This window comes from Phoenix dactylifera, unplaced genomic scaffold, assembly GCF_009389715.1.
Source record: "Phoenix dactylifera cultivar Barhee BC4 unplaced genomic scaffold, palm_55x_up_171113_PBpolish2nd_filt_p 002028F, whole genome shotgun sequence".
Taxonomy (NCBI): Eukaryota; Viridiplantae; Streptophyta; class Magnoliopsida; order Arecales; family Arecaceae; genus Phoenix; species Phoenix dactylifera.
Window position 1 is genome coordinate 48,548 of NW_024069304.1, and position 12,885 is coordinate 61,432.

General features: G+C 43.0%; 1 pseudogene; it reads right to left on the minus strand.

Annotated features, from left to right (window-relative positions):
* Positions 1–583: 583 nt before the first annotated feature.
* LOC103698049 lies at positions 584–11,254 on the minus strand (annotated as a pseudogene).
* Between the last annotated feature and the right edge of the window lie 1,631 nt (positions 11,255–12,885).

A 12,885-nucleotide genomic window follows, 5' to 3' on the forward strand; every position in this document is an offset into this window, starting at 1 on the left:
TTCCCTGTTGCCCCGTCCCACAACCAAAATAAACCACGAGACAAGAAGCAGGGCTCCATTACCGGCTATACCTCCAACCCTCCCCCATCCCATGTCCCTCTCGCCTCTTCAACTACAACCCTAACTCCTCCTCTCCTCTATCAACGGTCATGGCCTCCTCCACCTCCTCCTCTGCAACACCTTCTATTCTCTCCTTTCTCCTCTCCTCCTTCGCCCTCCCCCCTCAACCTCTTCCTCATCCCTCCTAATCCTCTCCTCTGCCTGGCCACCTACTTCACTGCTCTTCCCTCTCCTCTCCTTCCGCCTCCCCTCAACCCTCGGCCACTCTCCCTACCCCTCCTTCCCATTTTCCCCTCAGCCCCCTACTTCCTGCCCTTCCCCCCAGTATCTCAGCCGGCCATGTACATCTCCGCCGTCTCTACTGCTCACACCCATCTACCTGCCTAGAGGTTCTGCAACTCAATTTCATGCAACTTAAACAGTAGGCAACTTTTTTTCTCTGTTGATATTACAGCCAGCTGCCTAAGATTGGAAAGCAGCTCTCCCCAGGTTACAGCCACAGATTCATGAGACTTGACAGCAATTAGCATGGAAAAAACACGATGAACAAACCAACCATGTTGCAGTAAAATAGAATACAAGTCAATCTCATGAACTATTGCAACCAAAAGAAAAAACAAATCTCTAAATTTAGATATAGGAATCCACCAAAAAGAGCCAATTCAGAAGTGGGTAGTTTACTAAATTTGCAGTCACTAGTCACTCCTGAGATGCGCTCTTGGACTTTGGTAAGGATTTGCAAAATGATGAAAAGCCCTCCATAATGTCACAAGGGAGAGGGAGCGTGAAGGGAGGAAGAACACCTTGTGGCCCTCCAATGCTCCCTTTATCTGCAGAGAAAGGGAAGGCCAATGCAGGTTGCTGCTTATTGAGGCCTTCAATGATGCATGAGAATGCTCCAAAAGTGAGGCAACTTTGAAGTAGAGCTTGTGGTGCACCTGGGAAAGAAAAAGGATACTGGACTAGTAATAGAAGTACATAGGTATGGAGTCATCGATGATAAGTGGAAGCAAATAGATTAAATCACCAAGTTAATATCGACAGTAAACCTGCAAGAACACCAAACATGCAACATAGGACTTTACACTGCTATCAGTCCTCCCACTATACAACAGATCAAATAGCTTGTAGCAATTTGTCTTATTTAGGATATGTCCTCTTTGGGGAGAAAATCTTCATCCTTTTTTTCAGAAAGGAGAAAATCTTCATTTTTAAACGGAAAATGGTGTGATCAACTGATCATCGACTTCATCCACTCGTACAGCACAAAATGAATAGAGCCAGTGCAAAAGCCTAGAAGCTAAATTAACATGATTTGCATCATGCAGCACAGTTCTTTTAATTATTCTCATACTCATCCTTAAAAATGTTCTGCAGCTACATATGACAGCAATACCATAAACTCAAGGAAAACTATTTCTATAACTACAATCTAGTTTTGTATTTCCTACAGATTTCTAAAGAAGCTTGCTTAGTAAATTTGAAAGAAAGATGATGAAAGGTTAGATTAACTCATTTACAAGGAATCCCAGGGTTAATATTAAGTTAGAATTGAATAAAAAAAAAATATTAGCTATGAGAGGAGCTTTAGTAAGGCCACAAAGGCTGCAAAGAACAAAATTACTTGTTCTGTTCTCTCTTTTATATTTTCTCTCTCCTTAATGAGTTGCATTGTTTGCAAATTACAACCTTCAGTTAATAGAAATACAAAGGTTACCTTCAGAAATTCCCATGCTTGTATCATTGAGTTTGATATTATCTGTTATAATGGCATTTCAAGTAGGAAGGTTACTTTACATTAGGAATTGAAATTAGTTCTTTGTTTTGTTAATCATCAGTCACCTCCACATGATCTTAACTTAAATATGCAAGTAACATATAATGTCTGGGTTTGCACTATCTGTGAATATCATACAACCCCCTTCGGATCAAAGGAGAGCTGAACCGAGCCGGCCGACCCGGTCTCCGACGGGGTCGGTTCGGCAATAGAAAACGGTTCTGGCCCCCTAGGGGCCGAAACTTGATTGGAACCGGACGGAATTGGCCAGAATCAGATGGAACCGGACGGTTCCGTCTGGTTCGACTCGTTAACAACCCGTACCAGACGCCGACCGGTATGAGTCTCGGTACCGGTTTGGCCAACCTTGCTTCAGATGTCTACTAGATTACAAGAACAGCAGTCACATTATTATTAACCCATGCAACAACAGGCTCCTTTTCAAAAAGGTACCAATGTATGCCAAATATCATGATTGTCACTCAGATCAACAAGCTTTACGCAATCCACAATGAAAATGAAGACCTATCAAGGAATCAATCATCAGACAAGTAGAAGAACTTCACATCTGTTTTGTCGTGACTCATTTTGTTTTCTGTTGATAAGGAAAGCCAAGCCTGAGTAGTTAGAACTTTATTCAAATTGAAATACTAGAATCAAGAACTACAAGGGACAACCGATCAGTAGGAAAATTATCATGCCACAAAGTTGTCAAAGTGGATGCAAGTCCAAATTTGGACAGCTAGTCTGCCAGAGAGTTGCCTTCTCAATAGACATGTGAACTCCCTAAGAATGGTAAGAGAAAAATCTTCACTTTAACACCCAGTCAATCACTGCCAATAAATCCCCTACGACCCTTAGGTCTACTCCACCATGCTCAATGAATAATATTTTACGCCCTGCCAATGTGTCCATGGGTCTGCTGCACAAACAGAATTTGAAGTGCATCCAGAAGCCCCTGCAAGGATAATCTGACCACCATGGTGCCTGAGAATAAAGACAGCTCCACTAATATCAAGCATTTCTGTCATATGCACCAACAAAATTGAGTTTGAGAAATGCAGGCTGTGGGATAACCCATTAAAAATTAATTAATTTAGGATTGGCCAACTGCCAAAGATGCCCCACATAGCAAGATTACTCAGCTCCACTTATTCTCCATTCTTCATGCTAAAACACAACATTTCAGGCTAGGTATCTATATGATGTAATTTCTCTCAAAGCCTTGCCAGCATGCAGCCATTAACAACCCCCCTAAGCATATTTCAATTCATAGTTTTTCCTAATACCCCAAAGTTCTGTTTTGATTAGACTACTATGAAGGATCTTACCTACCAAAGCTTCTTTCCATAATTTGACCTATTCCTGTCTCATCACTCATCAATGCAGTTTAGAAGATATATACATCAGGTTTCTTTTAGCAGTGTTTGCATCCATGACAAACATAAAATAATGGGTACTCTGAAAGAGTTCTCTCCCCAGAACTACTTCCCAAATTCAATCTACTCCATCATACATAAAATCTAATATTCAATGCCTTCTATATAACACTTCAATATGTTTTCCTTTCATAGAACCAAATAAATTATCCCACATAGTACTTTATCACAAGTTTTCTAGGAAAAGGTTGCACTGAATCAGGTTGATTTAACATAAGGCTGGGACAGCCTTGACTAACATGTACCTGCTTGATCATACTTAGTATTTAATTTGTCTTGCCAGAAATCATTGTTGCACGGCAAATACGAAACAGAAAGAATATTAAGCCACAACTGACCCATCCAACCCAGTCACCAATCCAAACACTAAGCATCCATCAAGCCATTTAATTGGCACAAAGTCTTCACTACATCCTTGACCACCTCATGACTATATTAATCATAATAAAGGGTGTCAGTATCAATGTCTTCCCCACACATTGCTAGTACATGAATTAGCTAATCAATCATTACACATCAGATCCAAAAAAATTTAGCGGTCAGACCCCTCTTTTGAACGAAATAGAAAAACGACTGCAGCCTCCGCCTGCTACCCAGTTGTCCGTCGGTCCTCCGCCAGCCTCCCTCCCTCTCCCTCTCTCCCTCCCCCGCTTGCTCTCTTTTTTCCTCTCTTTCTTTCTCCTTCTCCGCCTCCAGCAACGGTTTCGTTTCCATTGCCGGAACCATCCTGTGAGCTGCCGGGGACGGCATGGGAATGGCCGAAACGGCCCAGTTTTGAGAATGATTCCGCCGATCCTACCTAACAACTATGGGTCCCATAACTAAGACATATCCCTCCATATGCCTGCATTTTCATGTTGGGTTGAGATCGCCCACTTTTACCTCGAAGAGAACCATGCCTATCTACTTTTTTACTAACATTTCCTTCCTATATGCACAAAGATATGATTCTTAAAATATCTTGCACCTTACTTTTGCCAAACCTGCATGGAACCTACGATTGTAGTACGTACTCGATATCATATTCAGCTAACCTGTAAAATAATGTTTTAACTGTAAAGTTTCAATATTAGCACCTTACTGCCAATACTACATAGCAACCAACAAGCAACTAGAACTCAAAGAATAGAGTGGCAACCTAAGCATATTTAAGACAAACAGAATGAACGGTAAAAAAATCCCCCGTGAAAGACTGGAAAGCACAGGGTGGAATAAGGAGGAAGTGCGGAATTTTGTTTAGGAGTGGGATGGGGAAGTTGAAACATCATTACTAGGGTGCCAGGCCTGAGAGGATAGTGGTGGAAGGAACTTTCTAAGGAGGATCATGGGGAGCTCAAGGAGCTTTGGCGTATGCATCATTCTCTACTCAGGCAGCAGAAGGTGTTCTGAAGGCAGAAGTCGAGGGTTCAGTGAATCCGTGAGGGGGACCGCAATACGAGATTTTTCCATCAGTCGATACATCCGGAGACAACAGAACAGGATTCGCAGGATTAGGGATGGTAGTGGGCAGGAGTCAGAGGGACATGGAGTTGTCAAGAGGGCCTCTAGAGCAGTTTTTTTCATGCTAGGTAGACTGAGTTAAGGGGGCAATGGATGGCGGTGGCGGTTTTGGGGCCGGTCCCAGAGGCGCAATCACTGAGGAGGAGAATGTTAGAGCTGATCAGACCCAGTGTCGGATATGGAGATTCAGGAAGCCCTCTAGTCCCTGAGTGAGGACAAAGCCCCAGGCCCGGATGTTTCCCCCCAGTCTTTTTCAGGAGGTACTGGCAAATTGTTAGACAGGAGGTTCTAGAGGCTATCCAGCAGTTCTTTGCTTTGGCGTCGATGCCTGAGGAGTGGAGGCGGACCTTTATCACATTGATCCCAAAGAGACAGGACCCAGTTGAGCCGGGCCACTTCCGACCTATTAGCTTGCGCACAACCATGCATAAAGTGGTGGCTAAAGTGTTGGTTCAGAGGTTGAGAGGTATCCTGCCCAGGATCATTTGCCCTGAGCAGGGAGCTTTTGTTGGGGGTCATTCGATCTCTGATAACATTCTCTGTGCTCATGAGTTTATGACTAACTTGCAGAGAGCTCCCCGTTGTAGGAGTTTGATGCGGATCAAACTGGATATGGAGTAGGCATATGACAGGATGAGGTGGGACTTTGTTAGGCAGTCCTTGGAGATATTTAGCTTCCACTCACAGTGGATCAGGTGGATTCAGGGTTGCATCCTATCACCATCCTTTGTATTATTGATAAATGGATCCCCACCTTGGGGTCCGATTACGGGTCGGCACTTGCGGCGGGGGTAGTGCATATCTATGGAAGCAAGCACAGGATGTAGGGGTGAGAGTTGGCAAGTGAGTTACCTTGTCAATGATGGGATAGAGTTACTCTGCTAAGGTCAGTTTTGAGTTTCATTCCTGTTTCTTACTATCCAATGCACTGACGGTACCTATTTTTGTCTCACGACTTGGAGAGGATGTTAGGAAGCTTCATTTGGGGCGCCGTGGGGATAGAGGGGGCGTTCACCTACTGGCTGGGAGGTCATTTGTCAGCCCAACCAGTTAGGGTGGGCTGAGATCTACTCTCTACTCGAGCGCGGGAGATACTAGCCACTAGGCATGCGGTTAGATTTCTTCAGGAGCCGGAGAGTCTCTGGGCGCTCTCTTCTAAGGGCGAAGTATGGGGACCCTACCACCTCGGTCACTTTCCGAAGCTGGACGTGGGTCCTCTTTTATCTGGAAGAGAATATGTGCTCGTGCCCCGGGGTGTTGCCGATGATCCGATGAGAGATTGGGAATGGTCGGATCATCAGCATTCTGGAGGATAGGTGGCTATCGGAGGGCCCATTGCAAGACTGGCCTACATTGATGGACCATGGATGGTTGGAGGGTCGCACAGTGAGTGCTTTGTTTTTCCAAGGGGAGCAGAGATAGGATGCAGATATTGTTAGGCGGGTGTTTGGTGAGCAGCTCGCAGAGCATGTGCTAACTTTATCGATTCCGGTGGGGTTAGCAGCGGATAGGAGGATATGGAGTCTGTCCGGGCGGACGACAGTGAGTTCCCGCGACAGCGCGGATGAGAGGAGCGGTGGCCCGACATTTTGATGGCAGCTGGATCTGGAGACTACGTGTTCATCCACGCGTTGCACTGTTCCTGTGGAAGGTAGCATGGGGCGTCTACCCACTAGGAGTGTCCTGGCGCGGTGGGGAGTGCGGATAGCTGCAGATTGTGGAGTATGTCTGGAGGTGGAGTCCATCTATCATGTGCTAGTCGAGTGCCCGCAGGCCAGTCAAATTTGGAGTGTGTGGGGCTCTCCTATGATCCGGGCAGAGGGTGGTCGTCCATTATTGAGTTCCTGCGCTTTCTGAGGTCCCGGGGTCAGGACCTGGGGTGGAGAGAGGGATTCGTGTTGCCTACCTGCCTACCACTGCTGGTTGGACAGAAATGCACGAGTCTTTGAGAGTCGCAGTTCGCCCCCGTGGGCGGTGGTGGCCAAGGCACTCATGCATGCAGAGGAGTTCTTTAGTTCTGCGGTGGTTCACCTATCAGGTTGGCTAGGGACATCTGGCGTACCCCTTCTGCTCTTGCAGCGTCCAGATATGTTTTCGTATCCTGGGTGGCCCCACCCACCCTGGCTTCCTGAAAATGAACTTCGACAGCAGTATGGTTGCTGATGGGAGAGGCGGAGGGTTGGCTTCGTCATTCGAGATCATGATTCCAGACTAGTGGCGACGGGAAAGGCCAGCGGATCTTCGATTCGTCGATGGTGTGTGCTGAGCTCCGAGCCGCCTGGAAGGGCATATCCTTTGCGAGACGGACACTTGGTGTAGGACCAGATCATCCTTGAGGGCGACTCGGCCACTGTGATTGACTGGATCAGGGGTCGAGGTCGTGCAGGTGAGGGCAGACCGCTGCTTTCTGGACATTCGCAGGACTCCTGCAGGCATGTGGCACCCATCAGGCTATACACGTCTACAGGGAAGCGAACTGTGCAGCTGATTGGGTCGCTTCCCTATGCGGCTCACCATTCTGAGGCTTTGTTTGGAGGGAGGGCGACATAATGCCGCAGTCTTTTTCTGTTTTGTTGTTTTCGGATTCTGTTAGCCGTATCCACACCCCATAGGGTGTGAGCCGCCGTTGTACGAAAAAAAAAAGACTGGGAAAGCACAAACAATTCATGGATGTGACAAATAGCTCTTCCCGATAAAAGTAGCATTTTGCAACCATCAGACGATGCATTGCCACATGCACTATTAGGTTCAAGATGGAGATGGATACAAGTACCTAACATAAAGAAAAATCAACATGGAAAAAAAGGCTTTAGGCATTTAAATTTGTATCTAAATGGTTTGAAGAGAATTAACTACCTGGAAAGCTCAAAGCAAGGCCAGTGGCAACAACCTGCTACACCTGCATTGATAACTTGCAAGCACCCACCAACATTTCTATTAGGAAAAGAAAACTCGTTAATCAATAAAATGCTCAAAAATTTAAATGATATGATAAATACCATCATCCTTCCCTCGCAGTCTCTTCAAGAAGGCAGACTACAAGACTGTGAACTCCAGACAAAACAGCAAAATGTCTAACACATGATAGAGGAAAAATAGAACACATCAGGTTTAACATGTGGCTGCCGAAACTGCCAATCAAAGGAAAGCACCAGAAATTAAAAGATATCAATAATATGTTGCAAAACCTTTGCAGAAGACCCTGCATCTGCCGAAAGATCCTTTAAAACCTTTCTTTTTAAACAAGCCTGAACCTGAAAATGTATCCACGTTACCAATCTATGGGTGAAAATATGATAGTTTAAATTATAAACTGAAGCTTAAAGGAGTTCAGGTTTTGAAAGGATTCAAAAGTTCAAACAGCAGCAGTTGATAGTGCTTTTTTCCTTTGTTTCCTAGAAATATAGTGAGTAGCACTAGTTATGGAAGAAATAACCAGTAGAAGTGAAATTCAAAACCTCTCCTACCCCAAGAAGAGAAGAGAAATAAATCCATCATCAGATCAATATATGACATAGAACAAGCAAATATTTTGGAATTTGGTTGGCATTCCCATATGGAGCAAGGAGGCACAGGAAGAAAGCATGAGAAGACCCAATATATAAGTCATGAGGGAAGATAATGATTATGATGTAGCTGGAGAAAAAAAAAAATAACAACAAAGATTCACTAAAACAAAGTGTAATTAATTTAACACAGACATTTATTTTCTAATTTGTGCAACGCCAATAATAACACGTATCAAATCTTAGATTATTGTGAATGGAATATAAAATTACAAATTCATTAGATGTTTGTCATATGGTAATATGGCATCCGATATAGAAATTTCAGGAAGGCTGGTGGCTAGATAATTGGTTTCCAAAATCTTGCTTGACATTCTTCAAGAGCTTCTCACCTCTCTTCTTATTTCATCCTTCACTATTATTTTTCTCCTTTATTTAATTATTTCATTTCCAATTTCATGGTAGAAGCAACAGCATCTATAACCTTATTCAAAATAAACCTAATATTTTGGAACTCAAAGAAACTTCATGAACCTTCTCCACCCCTGAGTTGCTATTTGTTCAAATTTTCCTTAATAACAATATATATATATATATATATATATAAAGGTTCATTCCTTCACTCCATGAACTTTAATTTAAATGTTAGTAGCCATACCTAAGTAATCACAAGGCTGCATGTATTGAAATTCAAAAGAAATCTTCAAAACTAAAAACAGATGCCATTCTACTACCATTCAGTTTCACTTTTCTTTCGATATAAGCTTCATAATTCCTTTTAATAACAGGGAACAATGTTTGACTCCTTTTCAAACTAACCAATATATCAAACCTCTACCAAATTCTCCCCTTAAATTGAAGCGGCACACACAACAAACAAGATAAGTAACACACGTTCAACTTCACATCCAACAAAAGACATTTTCAATCAGCTCCAAACATAATCAGCAAAGCAAAAGCTAGGAATTCTATAGAGATCTTTTAGCTCTAAATCCACCAGAAGGAAGTCTACCATAATCAAAAAAAATAAAGAAGCCAAAAGGACTATAGAGAGATCTCTATAGACTTTCAATTCCAATAACATCTATCAATCAGGGGTGGAAATTAATGATTGGTGAATTTGATCCAAACTTGGACAAGAGTTATTTAGTTCTCTAAGGGCATGCACAAGATAGTTCCAATGTCATTTCCCTCCTAGTCATATAGCATCCTGCAATGGTCCATCATCTTAAGAAAACAAGAAAAATGTATAAATAAGAAATGCCCGCAGGGGGGGGGGGGGGGGGGCAACCACCAACATTTCCCAAGATCTCACCTTCTCCATGCTCTGTATAGGCATTCTAAGTTCAACCACTAATAGATCACCACCCAAATTCCACTCCAGTTGTTCAGCCTTACAACCCATCCTAAGGAAAATTCTCAAGATTTTTTAAAACTTGCTAGCAACTCCCATTGGGTTGCAAAAATAGACAAATAATATACATTCATTTGAGGATAGGGGCATCATGGTCCAGTAAAGCCCACATTAGACCATCTTTGTAGAACAAATCAAGTGAGTGCTCTTAGCAAATGATAAAATAGCGAACCTTTATTGCAAAAAAAAAAAAAAAAAAGAAAAAAAAGAGAGAAAAAAAAATTTCCCAAGACATCCCCTCAACTATGTTCCTAACAACAATCACCATAAGCATAAAACTATTGCCCAGTGTCCCATTCAAAGCATCCTAAGAACAGCTAAATCTCCTAACTATCAAACATGATTTCCATAAGCGGAACCCATTTTTACATATCATCCTCATATATATATATACATATATGTATATATATACATATATATATATATATACATATATATATATATAAATATACATATATATATATATATATACATATACATATATATATATATACATATATATATATATATCTAATAAGAATATACGAGGACATGTAAGGATTTCTAGTTATTCATATTTTCTATTATATAGAATTTTCGAGCATGAAACAAAAGGCATCCTTGTATCCTGTAGAAAACATATCAGAGACATCTCTACCATCAACAGAAGAAATCATCCACTTTAAATACAATGGTGGATCTTCAATCCACTAAAAAGAAGTCTTCCCTTATAAGATCAAAGGTTAACATATTATCCAATTCTCTAGGCAAACTTTCATTAAATTTATTATTTTAGAAACATCGAAGAGATCTGATACACCACAACACTGACCTGACTCGCAAAGACAGCAAAATAATTCCGCTCCTTTCCCAGCCATCAAGGAATTTATTAGATGTCAAAATTTACCAAGAACCCTGATTTTCTTGAGTGCCATTATTTTTTTCCCCATATACTACTATAAACAACTAGAAATCGACACTAGCATACGAAGAGTAAATCCCATCTATACTGCCATAAGAGAGAGAGGAGGAGGAACAAACCGAAACCAAAGATGGAGCCCAAGAAAGCCCCAGCAGCGGAATCTCCCGCGAACCTAATGAGGCAGACGAGAGGAGGAGTTGTAGGGTTGTTTGTATTAGGGTTCTTCCTTCCCACGTCGAGAGTTTTGCTAATATTGCTGCTAGGGTTTACGTCTCCATCGCTGTAACTCTCTTCCCCGTCCGTATCGATTTCAGGGTTTGTTGAGTGCCATTCTTTTTTTCCCCATATACTACTATAAACAACTAGAAATCGACACTAGCATACGAAGAGTAAATCCCATCTATACTGCCATAAGAGAGAGAGGAGGAGGAACAAACCGAAACCAAAGATGGAGCCCAAGAAAGCCCCAGCAGCGGAATCTCCCGCGAACCTAATGAGGCAGACAAGAGGAGGAGTTGTAGGGTTGTTTGTATTAGGGTTCTTCCTTCCCACGTCGAGAGTTTTGCTAATACTGCTGCTAGGGTTTACGTCTCCATCGCTGTAGCTCTCTTCCCCGTCCGTATCGATTTCAGGGTTTGAAGAGGCCGCCATCGCCATGTCCGCCGAGCTTCTTCCCTCTTCCTACCCCTTCCCGCGGCAGCAAATACTTTCGTGCTCGCCGTCGCGCGAGCAATACCCCTTGCCCTACGCGATGATGCTATGCGCTTTTAGAGGCATCTATTAAACCGTTCCAGGACCAGCTCGAGACCTAGATCTGTACGGTTGTGCGTGGAACGGTTCCGGACGAGCCCTTCGCGTGATGGGCATCAAATGAAACGGCAGTTTGCTCTTTCATTTCGTGGTGAAATGGTTCGGACTAAAGTTTGGGCCTGGTTTGATAGAGAACTTGGGTGCCCAACCAATCAAATATACTGTAGTTCATCGATTTGTATCAACACGGAACACACCGATGTAACACAGTTGTAATATAAGTCATCATTGCATCACGATTATACCATAGGAGTCAGAATGGGTGGGGCTTTTAAAACTCAATGTTAGGCGCACACTTCTAGGCTTGCTCCATGGCAGGCTTTACTTATCAAATCAGAGACTTTATGGTGAGCTTTAGTTAGCCGGCCCTTTGTATGAGCTATAGCTGATTTCGAAACACATCAATTATTATCATTACTAAGATAATAGAAAATATATGTATTTAATACAATCGAGATTAATATCTGTGGATTTTTTGATACTAAATTGCTAAAATATTTATTTAAAACTGATGCACTAGTATCATAAGAATGTCTTGTGTACCTTGGTGTGTACTTTAGTGCCTGCCCATACGAGGTGATTGGTTTTTCATGGACGTCAGAAATTGCAACATTTCGGTCATAATCTTGAATGGTCTTTGAGATCATGCCAGCTGAACAAATCTGCATACGAAATGCATGTGCCTGATTTTCGGAACATGCAGGAGGCTTGCTAATCTCGGCCGACCCACGCGCCCGAATTCTAGGGCAACAGATGCTCACATTCAGACCTTCTAGAAAGTGCTTGTATGCCATAACAGACTATAGAGAACCTCCTCTATTCCTTGAGCATCGTCCTGACTTAGATATTGGAGGGTCCTTCGTCGGGACATACTTGACAAGTGAATTCTTTGTCTTTGCTATTTCAGGTTGGAGCCTGATTGCAGGCTAGGCCCTCGACGGCAACTCGCCATTCTGAATCACGACCTTGCACGGCCGAAATAGCTCATTGCCGAGCACTCCAGCATCTCTTTCATTAGGCACATAGGATAGGCCAGTTCTCAACAGAAATAGATTGGCATTAGAGGAAGGGTCTAGATTCCATTAGAGGAGGTCTCATCTTTAAAAGTGAATAACCTATCACTATGAAGTCTCAAAGGGCACAACCAGCGCTTTCTAATTCCCAGCCAAACATACTAGAGGGTCTAATGGCTCTTCATAGTGCCCACGAAAGGCTCCACCACCACCAGAACACCAAACAGTCCGACAGTAACCCTTGAGCAGTTCCAACTGCTCACATAGTAGGTCCAAGCATTGATTGTTGTTGTCTAGAACCTACAGTAATCAGCTGCCACTTAGTAGCAGTAGCAGGAGGCCCGCGAGCTAGGCCAACACGAATTCCCAGTGCACCCAGGTCATCATTCTTCTTCTTAGAGTAGGGAGAAGGCTCCAACAAGACAGCATGCCCATCCCCAAAGTCCTAGCAAGGCTCTGTGTAGC